Source organism: Vicia villosa, linkage group LG6, assembly GCF_029867415.1.
Source record: "Vicia villosa cultivar HV-30 ecotype Madison, WI linkage group LG6, Vvil1.0, whole genome shotgun sequence".
Classification (NCBI taxonomy): domain Eukaryota; kingdom Viridiplantae; phylum Streptophyta; class Magnoliopsida; order Fabales; family Fabaceae; genus Vicia; species Vicia villosa.
The window spans coordinates 128,385,440-128,409,648 of NC_081185.1; the positions used below are offsets into that span (position 1 = coordinate 128,385,440).

The 24,209-nt window shown below is 34.4% G+C and overlaps 1 long non-coding RNA gene across 1 annotated transcript; it reads left to right on the forward strand.

Moving 5' to 3' along the window:
- Positions 1–4,025: 4,025 nt before the first annotated feature.
- LOC131612348 (uncharacterized) lies at positions 4,026–5,340 on the forward strand. Its single transcript, XR_009287358.1, has 2 exons — positions 4,026–4,191; positions 4,979–5,340. It is a non-coding gene; the product is annotated as an uncharacterized LOC131612348 (long non-coding RNA).
- The last annotated feature ends 18,869 nt before the right edge of the window (positions 5,341–24,209 follow it).

Sequence of the window (24,209 nt, forward strand, 5' to 3'; positions counted from 1 at the left end):
ACAAAGCGGAATACTCCACGTCTTGGTTTGTATCCTTGGCACTCTCACCAAAACCTTCACCAACAACTTGGCTTGTCCGCTTTACCTGTGAGAACTCCTCCACCAAACTAGCCGCCCCGCGCAATCTCCACATGCTTGAACTCCTTTTGCTGGAATAATGGTTCCTCCCTTGCCAAATCTTCCATAGGAGAGCGGCACAAGTTGTGTTTCACATTGAAACCGGTTTAACAACTAAGAATTAATGTCGGTGTTATCCGGTATGTGAAAACCCAACGGCAGACCCGACGTCCCTAGGGCAAGCAAACAAGGCCTTTGCCTAGGGCCTCTATTTTTTACCTATATCTATATGCATGGTAATGTGTGACACTCCTTTTGTATAGACTAAATCAATAAATCTATTATTGTGTGGTACAATTATTAGAAGAATCTACATGCTACCCCCTAAATTATACTTGCCACCCCCAAAGCTATGAAATGATCTAAATGCCCAAGGATTTTTCATCATCATATTTTCTCAAATCTACGTGTGACATCGGAATTTTCAAATCTTTGGGCGATACCGGAAATTTGGCGAAAACAAGTAAGTTTCCGATAGTTTGTACCGGAAATTGTGAAATTTTCTATCAGAAATTTTAAAATATCCGGTATTTTGTATCGGAAATTCCACAATTTCCGGTATCTTTATAAAGTTATAAAAATACCGGAAATTTTGAAATTTCAGGTACAATTTCCCATACCGTAAATTTTGAAATTTCCGGTACAATTTCCCACACAGGAAATTTTGAAATTTTCGGTATTTCTATTTTTTTTTTAAAATGCGATTTTTCTTATATTTTTAATTTTTTCAGTGCGGACTAGAGGCAGAGATGGCACTGTTGCGGGTCGGGCCATTGATAGAGTCGATGCTCTTGCTCGGGCGGCTGTTGATGAGGCTGGTACCTCAGTGTTACGTGCTGGACGCGTTTCTCCGACCGATTCTAATCAGAAACGGGGGGCTGAGTAGGCAGGGAGGGGATTCCGCGCACCTCGCCGTCGGGGTGGTAGAGCATCCACTACTGTTGATGAGGCGACGATGCTTGTTTCTGAGGAGTCGGTGGCTGTTGTTCGGGAGTCGGTGCCTGTTGCTGAGGAGTCGGTGGCTATTGTTCGGGAGCCGGTGCCTGTTGTTGAGGAGCCGGTGGATGTGGTTAAGGAGGGGGTTGCTGAGGAGAGGATGGTGCATGATACAGACACCACCACCAGTGTATCAACTTACCCATCAGTACACACTGATGGAGCTTTTCTAGGAGGACCTTCAGACATGAACGTTTTGACAGGATATGCTGACCATGTCGCTTATAGGATATGGCAGGGCGAGGTATGTAACATTACTCAAGTGCTTAATTTTTATTATGCAATTTGATTTATACTACTGTGTTTTAATTGTAATTTTTTTTGTTACAGGAGCGTTTAGTGCTGAAGCTCACATCTCACGGGTCGAAGTTGAAGAACTTCCCCGAGAGACCGATGCCTGAGCAGGTGGCGAGGATAGTTCGGGACTTCCATTTGATAGACTTTGCTGGATGCTCCCTGACAATGCTGGACGCCCCTCTATTATAAGCTTTTGTTGAGAGATGGCATCCGGAGTCATCATCCTTCCATCTTTCATTCGGGGAGATGCCGGTGACTTTGGATGATGTGCATTCTCTATTTCATTTTCCGATTGCTGATACTTTTTTACAGCAGTTCATATGGAACAGGCGACGACGGTGCACATAGTGATGAATGCTTTAGAGGTTGATGAGCTGGTTGTGCTTAAGGAGTTTGGTGACACTCGGGACTTTCACCTCAGGATTTCTTGGTTGAGGAAGGTTTATCGAGAGCTTATCGATGCAGTGAGGTACCAGGCTGCCGCTATGGCGTACATGCTACATCTAGTGGCATGTACTCTCTTTGCGGACAAGTCTGGAGTTTATATAGATGTCCGCTATCTTTCTCTATTCAGCGACCTTGACACCCCATGTTGGGCTTGGGGGTGGCTGCATTGACGATGTTGTACACGACGCTTGATGCCGCATCTCGTCCTGACATCAGACAACTTGCTGGTTATCTGAGCTTGTTACAATTGTATATTTTTACATGGTTTTTTGTGTTTTATTATAATTTACCTGACCTTGATTATTTTTATTTATGCAGTGTTGGATCTACGAGCACTTCCCTCACATTTGTGAGCGGAAGACCTAGCGTTGTGCGGCTGCTGACCCTTGTGCGAGGAGGTGGAAGGCCAGACAGACCCTTCCATGAGGGGTGATTGAGTACAGGCGGATGTTGGATGCTCTGACGCTGGATGATGTCATCTGGACACCGTATACAAGTCACCGCGATCATCTTCCTTTTGATGTATCTTCTTTATATTCAGGGTATGTCAGATGGGAGAGTCATGTAGCTAGACACTTGCTTGAGAGGTGTCTACACCAGTATGGTTATATACATGGCATCTCACGGCCAGTCCCAGAGACTCCAACTGGTGGCATTAATCATTGGTTTCAGAGTCACATCCTTAGCTCCCCCCGTGAGATCCTAGATACAGCTGTTATGGTTCAGCATTTTGGGCAGTGTCAGGATGGATACCTGGAGTGGTTCCTCAGTGTGTCACACCCTAGGGTCAGTCCATCTGCCGCAACATCTGATGTTCCATGGCCTTCAGGTACCAAGACTTCTTCCGATCCACCACCACCACCTTCACCTTCCGCAGGTGACCAGAAATTTCAAATTAACTAAATTTCCGGTATGTTGTAATTTTTAGTTTTTTAAACGGTTGAGATTTTGCCGAAAATTTTGGAGGGTCCTGATTGCACCGATACATTTGTGTGGTCTAGAATGCACCACCATTTGTATAAATAGGGGACTTAGAGATCGAAAATTGATTCATTTTCTGATTCCACGTTTGAGGAAGTCACAAGCTGGTAAATCAAATATTTGGATATGAACCGCAACGATCCTGATATGGAATTTCTACTTTTATCCAACGGTGTTTTTGTAGTGCAAATCATGATTTTCATGGAAATCGTGGGTATCAAGAGTCGATTCCCACAGACGGCGCCGTTGTTTCGTCTGGGAATCAGAAAAGGACGTTTCAGCTTCACGAAGGAGCTAGAAATTATGAGAGTTTGATAATAATGGTTTTGAAAGGTGACTCTAATCTCCTTTACGACAACGAGAGATGAAACTGCATGGTTAACACTCTAACACCCAAGTCAATTCAAGATGAGTAAAGTGAAATTAGAGATCACAATTTGTGTATATTCTCTGTGCACTGTTTTTATATTTGGGTCGAATATAATAGGCCTTTGGTGAGTTGGACCTTGGTTCATTGGACCTTTGGCCGGTCTGGAAGAGAACCCATCATGCTTTGTTCCATTTTATCCATAAAGCAAATTTAAACAATGAAATCATATTATTCATCATCTTGTTCCATTCCATTCCATCTCATACCACCAATTCAAACATTCTCTTATTAGTGGTTTGAAATGAAATGAAGTGATAAATAATAAAATTTTATTGTTTGAATTTGTAAATAATGGATAAAGGAGAAAGCAACAATATAATTCACTTAATCCAATCTTTAAATTTCATTCCATCAAATTTAGGATGTATGTAATAAAATGAACTAGTTTATTTTGTTTTTGTCCTGTCAAATTATAAAAAAAAACACACAATAGAATGAAAATATTCCATTTCGCTCTCCTATATTTTATCATATTTTATTCCGCACCACTCCGTTCTATTTCATCAATTAAAACATAACCTTAAAATTTAAAGACATACTTATTCAATTTTAAAATAAAAAAATTTAAATCAAATCCATTTTTATAAAAGATTTTAATTTAAAAATTGATTTTTTAAATTAATCAAAAACTCAAAAACTCACAACATCCTAAAGAGATTCTTATAATATATATAAAAAAAACTAAAAAATGTTTAGGTATTTTTGGAAGAACCAAGGCATTTATTTTTATTTTTTATTTTACTTTACAATAAATTTTTTTGGAATTCTATGGACCACTTTGACCCCAAATAAGTATGGATAGATTTACCCCGAAATTATCGCGACCCTAGAAAACCTGTCATTCCCCTTTCGCCGGAGACAGCACCATCACTTCACTGTGTGTCCGTGACTCCAATACACAAGCCTCTATGTCTGAATCTGATGTAATGTTCATCTCTCCTTCAAATTTTCATATTTTTCCGTTTGCTGATGACTTTGTTTTCATAATATGACATATCTCTACTTCATTCACTTTTGATTTTAGGGTTTTGAATGGTTCAATTTGGGGCTTTTTTTTTTTAATTTAAAATAGTAGGGTTTTGAATGGTTCAATTTGGGGCTTTTTTTTAAATCTAAAATAATAGGGTTTTGAATGGTTCAATTTGGGGCTTTTTTAAATTTAAAATAGTAATCTGTATAGGAATATTGGAGCTAGCTAGATATTTGGGTTTGTATTTTGTAAAAAATTCATGTCAAATCTAAATTGGCTTTGTATTGATTTTCTTTGCTACGTAGAACTCAAAAGATTACTATAAAATCACATGGTTAACTTGGAACAAAAACTGTGTTCTTTTAAAATGTGATATATAACCGTTGAATTTTTGCTTTTATTATGTGTTTTTTTCTTAATATTTTACATCTACTCAAATCTCATGCATTATTAATTATTCGCTGTTGTATATCTTCCTATTGTTTAAGTGTTGACTATAGCCGGGTTTTAAAAATCGGTCCGTGATTGCGACAAAACGGTATATGCCGATTGATACCGTTATCACCGTTTTATATGTTAAAGAACATATAGTCGATAATTTACACAGCGACGACCGCAATCAGTGTCGTGACACCTATACTGACCAAATCGTGACGTTACTGCGACGCGATCGCAACTGATTTTTAAAATCCTGAGTATAGATCAATGTTGACACTATTTCGTTGTGTTTTTAACATTAGGTGGAAAAGGAAAGAAAGACAGCACAAGATGATATTGCAGCCACATCATATGTTAATGGACCATACTCTATTCCGAATTGCATCGATGTCTTGATAATTGTAAACCAGAAAAAACATGGCAGGATGGATTGGAGTGAGGATCGATTTAGCTATGCTTTAGAATTGATTAAAGATAGCAAAAATAGAGTCATTGTTGTTTCTTTAAAAAATCGGATAAATGAACTGGCCAATTGGATAAACCACAAGTATAGCAATAGAAACCGCTAGAATTTGTTTTCAGATGTTACTTTTTATTTGTATGTGAAACTTCCTTATGTAATAAATATGTTCTTGTCATTTATGATTTTTGTTTTTCCTTGCAATTTGTTTTATCAATGGCTTTTAGTCAAACTATAATAAACATTTAATCTTATCAGATGGAACACCATGAATTACACTGCTTGAAGCAAAGTATTAGATTTCTTTACTCTGATGAAAACACTACCATCAGAAATGGTGATCCTTCCTTCATGATTTCTGTTATAACGGTAGCTAAGTCAATAGAACTGATCAATTTTCAACAGCTATACTCAGCTCATTGCTTAATTGCAGTAGAAAACAACAAAGGAAACTTTGGAGCTCTAAGCTTTGTTTAGCAAAGATCTTATTCAGTCGCAAGGCATTTTCTCCGTGTTTTTCACATCGAGTTCTAACAACTCGATCGAAATAAAATTATCAATCAAACTGCAAGAAAACAACTATCTTTTGCTTCCAACATACAGAAGGTGTAACTCTTACACAGAAAATGCATAAATTCGTGGTGAATCCACAAATTCCAATGAGGTTCAAAATTTGTTAAGATCATCAGGAAAATGCATACATAAATTCGTGGTGAATCCACAAATTTCAATGAGGTTCAAAATTTCAATAGGTTCAAAAAATCCATGGTGCATATGAAAGTTAAGGTTTGTCAACTACGGGTTGAATTGATGTCAACAAAGAAAGACAACCCGCTCCATCAATGAATTCGTATTAAGAATTAAAGTAATACAAACTCTGTTCTTGTAGTTGGAGACTGAATCTCGAAGTAAAAGATCAAATTGACTCTGTTCTTGGAGGAGTACAACCGCTTTGTTTTGTTAAAGAGATGTATGGAAATTTGGATTCACCAACTCTTTGTGATGTACTCAAATGGAAGCTTTCCAAGTTCTAGAAGCAGAGGTCACTTTAGTCGTGGGAGCAGTCATAGTAGAGGTCACTATGCAATATGCAATTAACCTACCTGTCAGTTATGGGAGAAAATATGGCCAATTTGTTAATTACTGTTGGCACATGTATGATGATTGATGAGTCATTAAATAATTATTAAAAAATACAACAGTGCACACAAACACACACATATATATATATATATATATATATATATATATATATATATATATATATATATATATATATATATATATATATATATATATATATATATATATATATATGGTTTTTTCTTTACCCACCTCCCTATGGGGTCATCCCAGCGAAAATCTCATTTTATCCCTGCTTCGGAAATGCGGAAAGTGCATTTCCAAAAAAATCCCAAAAATTGGGATTTTGATTAATTCGGAGATGCATCTCCGAAAAAACAAAAAAAATCTAAAAATTTCAAAAATTAATTTTAGGATATGAATTAATTTATATATTATAAATTTGATATAATTTATGAGTAATAAATAATAATAATTATATATTTTGATATAATTTATTAGTTATGAATAATAATTATTATATATTTCTATTCTGATTCATACTTTAAAATTTAAAATAATTTTAATTAAAAAAATTAAAATAATTTCACTTACAAAATGAGTTATAATTATTTATTTATATATTTATATATTTATAATAATCATTATGTATTTACAAAAAAAATTAAAAAAATGAGTGTTTTAATTTATATATTTATATAATAATTATTATATATTTATAAAAATTATTATATATTTATATATTTATATAATAATTATTATATATTAATTATAAATATATTTATATATTTATATAATAATTATAAAAATTAAAAAAATGAGTGTTTTAATTTATAATAATTATTATATATTTATATATTTATATATTAATTATTATATATTTATATATTATATATTTATATATTTCACTTACAAAATTAATAATTATTATTATATATTTATATATTTCTATTCTGATTCATAATTAAAAATGAGATAATTTTTTATTTAGTTTAAAAAAATTAAAAAAAGATTTTGTCTTAATTTTATTTAATGAATAAATTTTATATAATTCAAAATTTACTTATGGAATTAAAATGTTTTTGATTTATATAAGTTAGTAAAATAATTTTTAACTTTCAAATAGTTTAGGATGTTTTGATTCAATTTGATTTTATTGATTCAACTTCATTTTATTGATTCACCTTGATTTTATACCTATTAATTGTATTGATTCACCTTGATTTTAATTTTTTTAATAATTATTAATTATTTCGGAAGTGTATATCCGAAACATGCCAAGACCAATTTGGTCTTGGAATATTTCGGAAGTTCATTTCCGAATTCCTCCGAGGGGGTGCGTTCGGAGATGAACTTCCGAAAACACCACATTTTCTAAAAAGTAACTTTATTTCGGAGATGCATCTCCGAAATCAATATTTTATATTAAAAAAAACACGTTTTCGGAGATACATTTCCGAAAATACTTTTTTTAACAAAAAAAGTACCTTTTCGGAAATGAACTTCCGAAACAAGGGGTAGTGTGGTAAATTCACCAGAGGTGGGTAAGAAGGTTAGGAGGTGGGTGAAGAAATTTTCATATATATATATATAGGGAATGTATCAAGTGAGAAAGGGGTCTCTTATGTGAGAGTGAGAGGAATAATTTTAAGCCATTAGATTAATATTTACGGTTCAGATTAAAAGCTTCATTAAAACCTCACGTGACTTATTTAATAATTAGTCGCACAACTGTTCAACCATTCACGCTGTTTTGTCTTTCAGACATCTCTTGTAGCCATTCTCTCCATCCCAGTATTTCATATCATCACTAATTCCTTTGAAACAGCCCCCTCTTTCATTATTTGTGATTTTCTGTTTTAATATTAACTAATTAATTCTCATCTAACAAATATAAAATTAATTGTAGATGGGAGAAGCTAAAAAAATTATTACCGTAATTAAAAAACAGAGCTCGGCACATTAAAGTGGCTCTTCAATTGAGAATTTCTTTAGGAAAAATTATCGACAGGAAAAAATAGAATAGAAAATAATAAAGTTACTAGAGAACTGAGATAGAAGAGAAATGATTGTGGTTATAATTTTAATTTTCAAATGGAACACTAGATGAAAAACATTAAGTTGAGATTTTTTTGTTCAGAATAGTTAAAGAAGTCGTGAGTTTTTAATGAACCTTTTAATCTGAACCGTAAATGTTAATCTAATGGCATAAAATTATTCTTCTCACTCTCACATAAGAGACCCCTTTCTCACTAGATACATTCCATATATATATATATATATATATATATATATATATATATATATATATATATATATATATATATATATATATATATATATATATGGTGTGGATGTACTCCCTTCATTCTTATTTAGGGTTAAATATATTTTTGGTCCCTATAAATATCTCAATTTTGACTTATAGTCCCTATAAAAAATATATTGACTTTTAGTCCTTATAAAATTAACTTTGCACTCACTTTTGATCCCTCTATAGGGATTAAAACTGAGTGCAAAAGTAATTTTATAGGGATTAAAAGTCAATTTTTTTTATAAAGACTAAAAGCCATTTTCAGTAATTTTATAGGGATTAAAAACATATTTAACCCTTCTTATTTATAAGTAAATTTTAACATTTTAAGTTCATTGAATAAATGATGTATTTGAACTGTATACATCAATTATTCAATCTACTTAAAAAAGTTAAAATTTGTTTATACATAGAAATGAAGAGAGTAAATTAAAAAGTTAAAATTTGTTTATACATAGAAATGAAGAGAGTAAATTTTAGTGTCATTCTATCATCTCTGTCTATACTAACCACATATCACCATGTGCCTACATAAGAGTATTCACTTTCCTTCGAAGCTTGAATCCTAAGCCTAGTTTGTTGGCTCATGTGCTTTGGAAACAGCTTTGGGTGACTTTAGTATAATTGTGTTTTACAGATATGATTATGTAGCCTAGAAAAATATAACTTTTGGTTAATTTTTTTTCTGTACATAAAATAATACTAATATGAATAGAAATATTTAAATTTTCTGTTTATAATGCTAATAATTCTGCAATAAATTAATAATTATTTTCCATTGAAAACATTAAATATTTTGATATTATGAAAATTTATTCAATCAGAATTTAATTAATTTAAACCAAAACCTTATAAGTCATTAAATCAGATAAAAAAATTTGATATTAAAAAGAAATAGTATTACATTAATAGAGTTAATTTTGTTTAATTATTGGGGGCATTTCTTTTTAAAAAAATCATTTTTACATCTGTAAGTAAGATGATTAATTTTTGTTTCTATTTATATTGAATTTTTTAATTAATAACTAATAAATTATTTAATATAGATGCATTTATAAAGTTAGAAAAAAATAAATATATGATAAAAAAATAAAAAAATGAAAAAAATTAAAGAAATAACAATTGATTTGTATTTGATTTATGTATGTATTAAAACCAATTCATTTTAAAATCACACTATTCATACCAAATATTAAATTATTTAATATAGATGAATTTATAAAGTTATTAAAAAATCCAATTTAATTCTGCATTATTCATAGGAAATATTAAACAATTTTAATATAGAAAAATGAATATTTGATTAAAAATAAAAATAAGAAAAAACTGATTAATATATTTTAAATAATATGTCTGTATAAAAATTATAATATATTGATATTGGAAAAAATATTGTGTTTTATAGATATGATTATGTAGCCTAGAAAAATATAACATTTGGTTAATTTTTTTTCAGTACATAAAATAATACTAATATGAATAGAAATATTTAAATTTTCTGTTTATAAAGCTAATGATTCCGCAATAAATTAATAATAAATTTCCATTGAAAACATCAAATATTTTATTATTATGAAAATTTATTCAATCAAAATTTAATTAATTTAAACCAAAACGTTATAAGTCATTAAATCAGATAAAAAATGTGATATTAAAAAAAATAGTATTACGTTAATAGAGTTAATTAATGGTCTAACGCACGTGTCTTTTTTGAAGAAGCTAAAAGATATATAACGATCAAAACATCCTTCAAATACAAGTGTCTTTTTTGAAGAAGCTAAAAGATATATAACGATCAAAACATCCTTCAAATACAAGGTGTACTTGAAAGACTACGAAAAGTATTACAACACCAATCTGTTTCGAGACACGCCAAAAATAACAAAACCCAACAACACGACACACTAACTGAAACTAGGTGAAACTATTCAAAATACATTGTATAGGATTGGTCCTCCAAAATGATAATCAACCCTGAAACCCACAAAATAAAATTTAAACAACCAATACGATTGAAGCTTAACCTTTTTAACAATTGTCATCACCGACAAACTTGAATTCTAAAAAATTTGATGGTTTCGCGCTTTCCAAATACCCCACACAGATGCTATCCAAATGACATGCAAAACAATACAATAATCCTTAAACCCCCTCCTCGCCAAAGCAACAAAATGATCATGATGTTCCCTGTACTGGCCCTGAAAGAACGACAAGAATCCTAGCCACCCAGCAAGCATCGGTCAAACTCTACCAAAATGAGGACAACTGACATAAATATGATTCATATTCTCAATTTGTGTACAGTCATATAGTATAGGTATGATTCTTAACTAATACAATATCACGCCTCACTAAATTGTCCTTAGTCAGTAATATGTTACAAAATAACTGCCAAATAAAAAGATTTACCTTGAAAGGTACCGCTTTAGACCACCAAACCTAAGAACCAACAAACATATAAACATCCTCCCACTTCGTCAACAAATGATAAACACTACTAACATTATAACAATTTGAAGAATGAAGACGCCAAACCCAAGAATCTTCCACCACCTCCTGCAATCCCACTGTCTCCAACACCCTAATGCATTCCCCCACTAAATATCTACCACGCAAACAATCGCCTTCGCCAACACCAAGCCTCTCCTCCCTAAATTAAATATTTGTGCTACCGATGCTTCCTTATACTCCGACAAGTCAAAAAGCCTTTGAAGTCTATCCATCAACACCCCTCCATCCAACCAAGGATCCTTCGAGAACAAAGATTTCTCACCGTTACCAACTACTTGCTCAATATTATCACGCATCCACCCACTAAGATTCGATCCCACCCTTTGACCGATTCTATTCACATTATGCCACCACCCAGACCCCCTGTTGTTCATATATTCAACCGCCCCCCATTCTCACCATACCGAGAGACCACCACCCTACACCACAAACTACTCCTCTCATCAAACACCATTTCCTCAATAATGCCTCATTAAACTCCCTTAACTTTATCACTCCCAACCCATCATTCTCCTGACTCAAACAAATAGTATCCTAATCAAACCACACTATCTTCCTATTCTCCTCCGACCCTCCCCAAAAGATCGCATTAAATAAATATTCGAGCAAAGAAATAATACATGTGGGAGCTTTGAAGAAAGATAAAAAGTAAACTGGGATAACGGACAAGACAAACTTCAATAAAATCAAATGACCTCCCAAAGAAAGATTTCAACATTTCCAACCCGATAACCTTTTTCTAATGATATCCAATACCGATTGCCAAAAGTTCAACTTTCGAGGATTACGTAACACCAATGGGCACCCCCAAATACACTAAAGGAATAACACAAAGCTTACAATTTAACACCAAAGAAGCCTCTTGCAACCAAGAATTATGAATCTTAACACCCACCAACATACTCTTATGAAAATTCACCTTTAAACCTGATATGAATTGAAACAATAACAAAACGACTTTGAGAGCCCTCACATCAGCCCAACTTTTCTCCCCATCAACAAAGAATCATCTGCAAACTGAAGATGAGAAATTAACCCCATCCTCATTTCCCACTTTATACTTTATAAACAAACCCTCCTGAACAATAACATTCATTAACACTAAAACCTTCTGCGCAATTAAAAAAAGAAAAGATGATAACGGATCACCCTACCGCATACCTCATTTCAATTCAAATTCATGTGTTGGACTACCATTAACTAGCACTTATGCTGAAGCTGTAGTAACACATTCATTTATCCACTTCACCCATAACATAGGAAATTGTATTCGAATCATCACTCGCTTCAAGTAACCCCAATCCATTGAATCATAAGCCTTTTCAAAATCCACTTTAAATAAAAGTAACTCTTTCTTCTTTTTTCGAGCTTCGTCTACCATTTCATTTGCTATAAGAATGCCATCAAGAATCTGTGTACCCGCAATTAAATTTGATTGAGATTATTAGATCAGCCCCTCAATCACATTTTTCAATTATATATTTAGTGGAGAATTAAAAATAAAAAATCAATTAATGGTATACTTAAAAAAACCAAAAATTAAAATAAACAATTTAATAAGATAATGAGTAATATGTTCTAAATAATATATCCTTTTAATATTGAAATATATTGATAGTGAAAAAATTATTTAGCTAAAAAAATCTTAAATTTGGTTAACTTTTTTTAAATGCAATTTGAAAGTGATTAGTCTTGGGATATTCTTCATTATTGCGCTTTATTTTAAAATAAACAATATAATAATAAAATGAGTAAGATATATTTTAAATATTTTTTTCTTTTAACATCAAAATATATTGATATTGTCTATTTAATAACCTTAAATGTTGTGATTTAAATTATTTAAAATTGATCGCTCAAGTTGATGTTTTAATATTTGTTATTTAACTTAAAAATATATTTATTTAAATTTTAGATATAGAATTATTATATTGATGGGTAATGTTTCAAATTTTTAATATATTATGAAATTGATTATCATCTATATAATTATTTAACTTTTTTATTAATAATAAAATAAATAAAATCGGTTATATTTAAAATATTGTATAGTACATTTTAATTAATTGATTTTGATAATAATTAGTGTCATACCCCAATTTTTGACCCTAAGATCCTATATCATTCATATCCCAATCACTAATCAAGAGCTTCACTTGGAAGTTTTGTTTATGGTGTTGCACTCACCTCATCAATAAGAGGGACCATCAAGCACCAATGATTGTTTACCTTGTATGCATATTATACTAACCCAAATACCAAAAACATTGCTTTGTTTCTTTGTAGGCTTTTGTTTTGTAGGTACCAAGCCAAGACATGCAATAAACAAGGCATTTTTCAAATTTTTGACTGATGAAATCGATTTCACTACTGGGTAAATCGATTTCCCTGCAGCAATCTTCAACAAAATCACATTCTGGACAGCATGAAATCGATTTCCCTCCTGGGTAAATCGATTTCCCTAGTGTATTTTGCGCCAAATTCTCTTCTGGAACAGAGTGAAATCGATTTCACTCCTGGGGAAATCGATTTCCTTAAGGCGAAATTCAAAAAATATAAGGAAGAAAGCTTGACATCATTTTGGCACCTTTTTATTTGATCATTGTACCAATTTTCCACCTCATCAAAATAATTCTCTTCATTAAACCCACTTAAACCCCATTTTACCACTTTTTATCATTTAATTGCCACTTTAATCACCAATTAAACACAAGCTAATTACCAAATGCAAAAAGACCAAACTACCACTACTCTTGCTCTCATCCTATAAATAGAGCCCACTACTCTCTCATTTCTCAAGCTTTTGAGAGCCAAAAAACCTCTTGCAATTTCTCTTCTCATTCCTACCAAATTCACCAAAGCTCTTCATTCTTTCATAAAGTTTGTGAGTTACATCTTGAACCTCACAAACTTTGAGCTAAACCACCATCCATTTCACTTTTTTTTCTTCAATTGTTGAGAGATCAAGATTTGTGTTGGTGATTCTTGAAGTAGATCCAAGTTTTGTTCAAGATTTGGTAAATTTTCTTCATCCTTTTTGTATATCATGATGTAGATCTTTGTTGCTTGTGTGTGATGCATCTTTGATGCTATATTGGTGCTATTTGATGGTGATTTGATGGAAAATTCGTGCTCCAATTGATGTTTGATCATAAGGTGTTTGTACATTTGTTCAAGTCAAGTTTTATGCCTCTAAATGCTGTTTTTGCTGATTTTTACACTGAGGAAATCGATTTCCTTAAGGCTGAAATCGATTTCCTGCTGAGCGTGACTTGTTTTTTTTTGAAAACTGCACTATGGAAATCGATTTCCTGCTGGCAGAATGTGGTTTTTTGCCTTTTTTATGCTTGTTTTGGTTTCCTACTTCCTCCACTTCATTAATATCATTGGATCTAGGATGTTGATAGGTTTGAAATGACCTAATCCATAATATTAGATGAATGATATTAATGATAGTGTGAGTTGATTATCTTTTGTGAATTTTATTCTTCTTCCTCCATTTCATTAATATCATTGGATCTAGGATGTTGATAGGTTTGAAAGAACCAAATCCATAATATTAGATGAATGATATTAATGATAGTGTGAGTTGATTATCTTTATGCATTTTATCTTCTTCTTCTCCTTTTTTTTCTTTTGATCGATGAAAGTCTTAATACTTTGAGAATTCTTATGGATTCTTAGTGAAGACTAGATCGTTACCTATTTTCTTTTCGTGCGGTATTGCTTTCGGAAGGCGATCTACATATCGTTCTTCTCGCATACATTAGCACATAAAGTTTTGACCGGCCTCGTTGTAGGGTGATTTCTACATAAATCACTTGGCGATCTGCTTAACATAGCGCAATATTTCGTGTCCCGAATCAAAAAGATCAAACATGGAAGAGAATTGTATGCGGTTGATTTAAGACTTGTGGAGGTTTTTATCGTGTAGTCGCTATGATTTTATCAAGCTTCTGATAAGCCCCATTGACTTTAAATCCGAGTACATCATTCACTCACCATAGATCTTCCTACTAACTTTGATAACATACTTGACAAGTTTCAAGATGGTTATCTTTAACATTTAACAACTAACTTTAATTTCCGCACCTTTTATATTACCGCTCTTTATATTACCGCTCTTTATATTTCTCGCCTTATCGCTTTACTTTATCATTTCATCATATTTACTTTCCGCCATTTTTCCTTTGTCCACTTGGACCATACTTTATCTTTTCTTGCTAAAACACTAATAAATAACCAAAATCTAAAAAATACATAAGGCTCTCTTTGGACTATCGGTTACTATCCCTAGCACTTTGGAGATTCGGACTTATGGACCTAGTACCTTTGGACTCATTCTATTACTATCCTGTGATTGTTCTGTCTGTCTGGCATTGTACTGTTGTATGTTTATGTGTGCAGGTATTTCCTTGAAAGCCCTTGATGGTTAATTCCAAGGCATTGAGATAAGGATTTTACCCGAAAACAACCGTTACTCTGCCCGACTTTCGTCAGAATCTTAATGTGCTTAATGAAAAATGGTGCTAAGACAATAAGTTCATCTGGATCCCCAAGTGTTAATGTGTTGGTACTGATAAATCCAAAGGATGGGAAATCTACCTTGACTCATAATGTCAAGTGTTGGCTTCTTACTTCGGTTAGACCGTTCTTTTCCTTAGCTTTTATTTTACGCAATAGGATAGCCTCTTCATCTCCTCCCACTTCTTAAATTTTCAAAATCTTCTCCCTTTTTCAAAATATTCTTATGTTTGCAAACCTTTTCAAAACTTTTTCGCAAAAAATATCTTTCGCCCTTAGTGGCTTTTCTTCAAAAGTTTAGACACCGTTAATTGTCGAAACGAGTGGTTATACCCCACGATTTTGAAATTGATTGATATAATGAGATCTTTTCCGCGTGAGAGAGCTAGTGGCATACTCGTCGATTTTATCCGAGTTGGAGCCCTTCTTTCATTTGCGATGCAAAGAACTCGTTTGTTCTCATGCTCAAGATCAATGGCTGAGTATTTCTCTCTAACGACAACAAAGTGTTTATTCGTTTTTAAAATGTTTTTTCCCAAAAGCGGAACTACATTAGCTCTGACTTCTCCATTGCACCGAGGAGGTATGTAGGCACAAAGCTTAACGCTTTGCCGAGCTTATTTTAAAAATAAATTAAACCCTTTTTTAGCACACACACACACAGATTTTCAAAAAGGTTCCCGTGGAGTACCACGGATATGAGGGGTGCTTTAAACCTTCCCCTCATATAATCAACACCCGTACCTGAGATCTCTCTCTTGTTTTAAAAACAAAACTTTGGGTTTTACGTTCTTTTCCCTTTTCCTTTGAAAAAATAAAGCGCGGTGGCGATTTCAAAACGGAATATTGATTCGAGTCAATCCCATGGCTTCGATATCAGATTTTCCCCGCTACAGAAAAATGGCGACTCCACTGTGTTGCACCCCAAAATTTGCCCATTTATTTATTCCCCAATTGACCTTCACATTACATTCATGTGCATACCTTATCTAGGCCATTCATCCATTACATTCATCCATATCACAGTTATTGTTCAAGAATTGATAAAAAGAGTTTCTATGGGGGAAATATCTTGGTTCAAAAGAGAAGTTTTGAAGTCTGATTATATGACCTCATTTCCATTGAAATCCTCCTAAAATCAGGGTCTCATCCACTCCAATTCAAAGCTCTGATCAAAAGATGCGATCCTCAAATTCAGGGTTTTCAAATTAGGGCTTTGACCAAGGTCAACCCTGTTGACTTTTGGTCAAAATTTAATCAGGAGATGATTTTGAATGTGAAATAGGGTTGCCTTGAAGAAATATCATTCATTGAAGTTTCGTTGTTTGGAAATTGATTGAGAATTGGATCAGAAACGAATTAATCGGGAAATTCATTTGGAAACGGAAAATCAGAAAAGTTGACCTTTTGGTCAAAATCAGGGTCAAATGTCAAATATTGACTTTTGGTGGAAAATCGGTCAAAGAAAGTCGATGGAATAAATAAAATCAAGAAAATGTCAAAGTTACCAAAAATGGAAGTTAGTTGAAAATGGAACTTGCCATAGATAGAAAGTTTCACACTTAAAGAAATTTTGGAGGATTGGAAATTGGTTGAGCAGCTGACTTCACGGATGATTTACACGTGGATCAAGGCTTCAATTCAAGACAAGCTCAACACCAAATTTGTTCAATTCATGGTCCTCTACAATTTTGTAGTTGGAAGTTTTCTAATTTGAATCATGGTTTAAAAGATACAAAGGAGAGAAGTTTGAAGAATCACATTTGTTCAAGTCATGTTGCTGGGCACAAATCTAGGTCACGCGTGAGCAATTTGACAAGCAGGTGGCGTGCTGAATTTAAGTTTGATTTTAGAGAAATATACAAGTCCATTTGGTGCAAACTTGGTTTCTTTCTCTTTATCTCCGTGCCCTCTATCTAACAAGACAAAAATAATGAAATTTGGTTGTGTTTGGAGCTAGGTACAAGTCACCAAAGTCAGGGCCCTGCAAGGCTACACGCTGACATGGACATGAGCCAGAATTTTTGGGCACGCGTGAGCATTTCTTCGAGCACGTGGCGTGCCAATTTTAAGGCTGATTTCAGAAAGTTATAAACATCCATTTTGCTCAAGCTCAACATCGAAATACTCTACTCCATGTCTTATATCTAGGGGCCAAAGAATCACGAGATTCGGTGGAGCCTAGAGAAAGATAAAAGGTTCCAAAGTGGTGCCAATGAGAAATGTGTCGTGACAAAGGCGCCAGGCAAAAAAAATAAGGCTATGCGCGCCGGTTGCAGCATTGTTTTACTTTGCTTCAGTGTATGTTTAAGTGAATATACATTCCTTTTTTCAAAAGACTTTCAACATGACATGTGTTCATCTTCATATCTTCTACACAATGAGTTGGAATCTAGATTGATTGACAAGCCATGGCCGGAGATATCTGAGTTTAAAGTAAGCACCATGAGTGTCCTTTTGACAAGGGAGGAGATGTGAGGATTTTGCAACATGCGTATCAGTGTTGGGTTGCATTATCACCTACCATAATTTACCATGCAAACTCAGCATGCATAAAGTCAGTAAGAGAATATTCTTCAAAGACAAAACACTTGTTCACTAAGTCAAGAAAAAATGATTAGCTGCAAGACTTCCACGATGCGCTCCATGTACCATCATATACAAACTCCAAATCATTCATACATTAAGGAGCACGTGGTCAGTGATCGTTTTTCCAGTTTCATTATCCTTCTGCCTCTCTTCTTCTCTCTCTCATTCAAGATAACTATCTCCACTCCTCACACCCTTGCATGCCAAGTTTAGAGAGAAAAAGATAAACTACAACAACACACACCATAAGCTCCACATGCACCACCATACTATAAAAACCACACTCTCTTCACGAATCAAAAAACTCTCACTTTTTCTTTTTCAGTTTCACAAACCTCTTCTCTCTTTCACCATTCTCTCCTCATTCCTCTCATCTTTCTCGGGTTCTTCACTCTTTCTCCAAAAGAAAAGTTTGTTAGAAGTTGTAACAAACTTCAACAAACTCAATAGCTTCATCATCACCATAACCAACCTTCGACTTCCATCATCACCATCACACACAACCAACCTTCATCACCAACCTCCACTCTCTTCAACAAACTTCACCGTCACTGCACCATAATCAACGACCTGAATCAATCAGCACCATCATCTCATCGCGATATCGGTTTTCTGAAAAAAGTTTCATCACCTTCAAATCTCAGAAACCTTTGAGTTTATTTCTCAAAGGCTAGCATCGGTTTCAAAGATTATCCTCTGTGCACTCAAGACTCAAGGAAGATAGCAGCTAAGTAGAGTTTTCTTCACATCTTTTCGATTCGAGATTCGCATCAGGTACGCTTTCTAATCTTGCTGAGCATGCTAGTAACATGAGGTAGGTTCATTTGCATCTGGCGCGCTCCCTCCACCGGGAGGCTGGAGATTAGCTCACATGTTTTCGGTGGCTATGTGTTGCATCTTTTCGATTCGCTTTCGCTTTAGATTCAAACTTGTGTGTTGTGATTGGTGAGGATAGGGTGCTTGAATGCTAAGACGAACTGGATATCTGGATTTAGAAGAAGAAATTGAGTGGGAACGGCGGTTCTTTCTTTTATTTCCGGGCACTTTTGCGCCGGCGTCGTCGTGACCTCTGTTTGGTCCGTCGGAGAAGATGATTGCAGTACCACGTACTGTTCACGTGAGCCGCATGGGGTGAAACCCTCTCATTGGTTCATGTATCACGTTTTTCCTTGTTTCACTTCAATTGTTTTTCTTGTTTGGATAATTAGGAATAAGGTGTGTCACTTGATGATTGGCTAAAATCGCTTTTGTCTGGTAATGCCTTTAATTGAGGTGTGACCAATTGATGCATGTCCTACATATTTTTAGGTCACGTTAAGAAACATATAAGGGGATAATAACATGAATACAGATGGTAGTATGAAATGAGAAAAGATAATCAAATGCTATTGGGCTGCGAATGTATTTCTTGCTTGGGTTTAATGTCATTTTTCTGAGCCAAACACTCCATATACTAACTATCACGCATGTTTCTTGTTTTGGGCTCAGTATCGTTGCTTTTCACACCCATATGATTCAGGCCCATGCGCCTCTTAAAAGAAATTCAGTCCATGTGCAAATTGCTAATGCACCCCAGTTTAGGCAGACTTTGATTTCACTTTAATTTTGTTTCCCATTTAAATTTTGTTTCATAAATCAGTTCTAATTCAAATAAAAAATAAATAAAAATATGTTTTAGATAGTTTTATGTATGTAGATAATTGTGGTATTTTTTGTATATTTTTAGATTTTGTTCTTCTATTTTTGAAAAATCCTTTCCTTCAACATGTTCATTTTCTTTTTAAGTTTGATATGTTTTGCAAATTAATTTGGTTAAAGGCCTTAGGAATAGAATTTGATTGCCATTCTTTGTGTGATATCAGTAGACTAATACATGATGATGTTAAAAAAAAAAATAAAGATCCAATTCCAAGTTTTGGTTAGGTTTTCATTAGGTTTTCTATACCCTCTTTATACGCATTTCTAAATGGATAACCATGTGAATTTGACCTATAATTTGCTTTGCATTTATGCAATTGACTTAGTTTCTTTTTGTACATATAACTAGGGATGTTTAGAGGTCCTAAGACCTGGAATTAGATTTTTAAATCGTGTCTTCTTATTTTACTTGAACTCTCCGTTCTCACATGTAAATAACTTGCTTTTAGTTAGCGATTGTATTGTAACTTGTCCAAATGACCTATAATTTTGTATGAGACTTCTTGACTTGTTTTGTGATTGCTTAGACACCTTTTAGAGGTCATTAGCTACTGACTCATAGCATTTGATCACATCTTTCTAACTTCACTCCTAATTTGAATTCTATTAACTAGTTTTGACCTCGTTTTGTATAGTTTTGTTATAACTTTGTTTGTTTCAAGTTAATTGACTAACATAGATTGGTATAAGGTCTTGGACCTATAAATGAACTAATTGCTACTGACTTTAAGCTTTGTTCATGTTTTTCATTTGCTTTTTGTTTCGATTAATGGATGTTTGTTCGCTAATTGTTAAGTGACGATTTATGCGATACTTTGGTAACTCTTTGTGAATATTTTCGTGTAGTGCCATATGGCTTTTGTGTTTGATTTAGGACACTTATTTCCTTGGTTTGCTACTGCCCTAGGGCTCTCTTCTCACCTTGTTGGAGTTGTAACTCCATTCTTTTGCCATGTTCCCCTAGACTCTTCCTTCTTTGTTAAGAGGAATTGAGATAGGTTAGGATAGTTATCCTTAACCTTAGGACCACTTGTAGAATATAATAACTTAGATTAGAAGATAGGTTAGTTCCCCTTTGTTCATTCTTTTTCTTTTCAACTTTAAAACATTAATAAATAAAGAGGCGAATCACATTAAGAAAGTGATAGAGAAATGAGTGGGATTCATTCCCTAATCTGTTTCTCAATCACTTAGTGGCATAGAAATGAGTGGGATTCATTCCCTAATCTGTTTCTCGGTCACTACTTAATGGGAGAGAAATGAGTGGGATTCATTCCCTAATCTGTTTCTCAAACATTAGTTAATGGGATAGAAATGAGTGGGATTCATTCCCTAATCTGTTTCTTGAACATTATATAATGGGATAGAAGTGAGTGGGATTCATTCCCTAATCTGCTTCTCGATCATTATACATTTTATGTGATTCAAATTGCAAAGTAAATTCCCTTAAAAAATACCCAACCAAAAACATCTAAAACACTTAATAAAGGCTCGAATTAAAACAAAGTGACGAAGTGGTGCGAAACCTTGTATTGGGTTTTGTTCATCATGTAGTTACATAAAAAACACAAACCCAAGTTCACTCTTTTGCCTTGTTAGGCGCTTAAGAACAAGTTAAGTCCTTTCCAAAACTAGGCGTATAAGTCTCCAAAGGTCGAGCATCGTGGATTGTGACCTTAACCGCTGTTCAACTAAAAAACACAAAACAAATGGAAACTATGGAGCCGAACTACGGTCGCTCTGATTCCTTTTAAGGGATACGTAGGCATTGGGTCGCGGGGCCTAAGCGAGCACACTTGTAAATAATTCCTTCTTTTCCCCGTTTTTCTTTTGCATTCATTTGCATTTAGGTTTAGACATAGATACACCCTTTAGATAGAAACAAACATAGGTGGATACCATCGAGTACGATGGGCGTGAGGGGTGCTAGCACCTTCCCCTTGCGTAACCGACTCCCGTGCCTAGATTCTCTGGTCGAAAGACCTTGTTCTTGTTCGAGTTAGGTTTCTGATATTCCTTTCCCGCGATGGGATGAATATATTAGTGGCGACTCTGATTCCATTTTTCGCGGTAGCGACAGCTGGCGACTCTGCTGGGGACGTTGCTAGACCTGTGCTGGTCCGTTCTTAGCGAGTCGATCCTAGCCTTTGTTTGTTTGTTTGTTTATTGGGTGTTTCTTTGTTTGTTTGCTTATATGTTTACATGTTGTATATATGCTTGCACCTCATGTTTATTTTCCGCTTGCATATCATGCATCTGGACTATATTATGGGTCCCCGTGGGGACCACATATTTTTCTGCTTTGTTTTGCAGGTTGGGTGGGATGTTATGTGAGGTAAAAGGCCCAATACCCAGGCCAGAGTTGACACATAGGATACCTAGGATAGAGTGGATAGTCATGACGCCAACAGAATGTCAGGTTCTGTTGATTGCGATCATGAGACCCACGACCAGTCGAGACTCGAATGGGATACCGTTGTTGGCATGTATTTGCAACAATGATGGTGTTTCAGGAGAGTTGTTAACGCTGGAGACCTTTTGACCTACCTTGACCTAGATTCACCTGTGAGTGGGGTGGGATATACATGACAGGTACCGTTGGTGACTATTCTATTCTGTTGGTGACTATTGGTTCTCCTGGTATTCAAAAAGGTGTCAGACCTTTGATCCCATGACATCTGACCTATATCAGTTATTCAGAGGATTGTATAGTGGTTACTTGGATTATATGGACCTTGATCCCATGCTTTTGCATTGCATAACATCATTACTTTATCCACTTCATTTGTGGGGGATTCTAAAGTCTATTTTCAAAAAAAAGGGAAACGAAAAAAAGTAAAAAAACAGAAAAGATGGAAAAGAAAAAAAGAAAGAAAAGATACTATATGCAAAAAAAAAGGGAAAGTAAAAGAAAAAAAGTTGATGAAAAGACTTTAGGATCCCTTAGAAATGAAACATGCATTCATACTATCATGCATTTCATAGTTCTCTCAGAAGCTTATGAGGGCCCTTTCCATTCAAATTCTGACTTCAACAACAAAATCTGACTTCTCCCCGCTATGTGCTCGAAAGTTGGTATTGGAATGACTCCGTGAGGTTTCTGACTGAGATGAGAACAGAAATGGGGATTAACATGAATCAGTGTATGGAGGTTATTCAAGCCTTTTCTCTTTGACAAGAAGAATTGAGACAGGTTCCTTAGAGGCCAAATGCGAATGTTAATCTCACCCCATGAGAAGGTCTTATGAATAAAAATTGTTTAATGTTGAGATTCCTATTCTTGGTAAGGAGAGTTCACATCATTGAAGTCTTCAAGCTTCCGAGTACTGAAAATAACAAAAAGGTTTCACCTCTTGGAGGAAAATTTGAAAGCCATAGAAGATTGTGACTCCATTGATATAGACATCGTTGGATTGTGCCTAGTGCTTGATGTCAATAGCTGCAAAGGTCATTTATTTTCTCTCTGGATAGTTTGGACATGCAAGCAAAAGTGGTATTCATCTCTCGTACATATGTGGAAGTTGCTTGGGGCTCCCGACCGAGGGATAAGCAAGACGTATTCTGGTCTTGAGCACTGCACCATTTGCATTGCTCGAATCCCTTAAGGCACTACAAATTCTTATGACTTCGTCAGAATATGTTGCCATGTGATAATCAAGAGTGTTTTGTAGAGGCATTTCTCATTCTCAAGCTTTTGCTTCATATCATGTGTCATCTCTTCCCGGAATTTTCTTCTCAGTGGCCTTTGGTCGTCAATAAAGAAAGAAAGAATATGAGAAATGAACCGATGTAATTTCAATACCTTGTGCTCAGTTATATCCCTGATCGTTGGCATTTCAGTTGGTGTTTTGGGTCTTCCTTACCACATATAGTTCTCCTGAGTTTGATGATCATACTAGCTTCTTCCATTTACGATGGTGATTACCGTTCTAGCATCTATATTTGGGGCTCCCGACCGAGGGATAAGCAAGACGTATTCTTATCTTGAGTATTGCATCATTTACATTGCTCGAATCCCTAAAGTAAGGCAAGAATGCACCACTCCTGTACGCCTTTGTTGGAACATTCTTCTGGGAAGCAATCTAAAGTGTGCGGAGGGAACATATGATATTGCTAAGTGGCTACCATGTTGGGGCTCCTAGCCATTCAACTGAGGACATTCAAAGGCAGAATTCAAGTCCTCGCCGATTTTAGAACAACCACATTCACTCCAGGAGGTTTATACACAAATTGAAGTCTCAATGGGGTATCAAAACTACAAAAGAGCATTCAAGAGCAATAAGCCCATACGGAGTCAAGTCTCCTCAACAAGGGCAGTCCTTTAGTCTTTATTGCATTCTCATTGGTAACATTC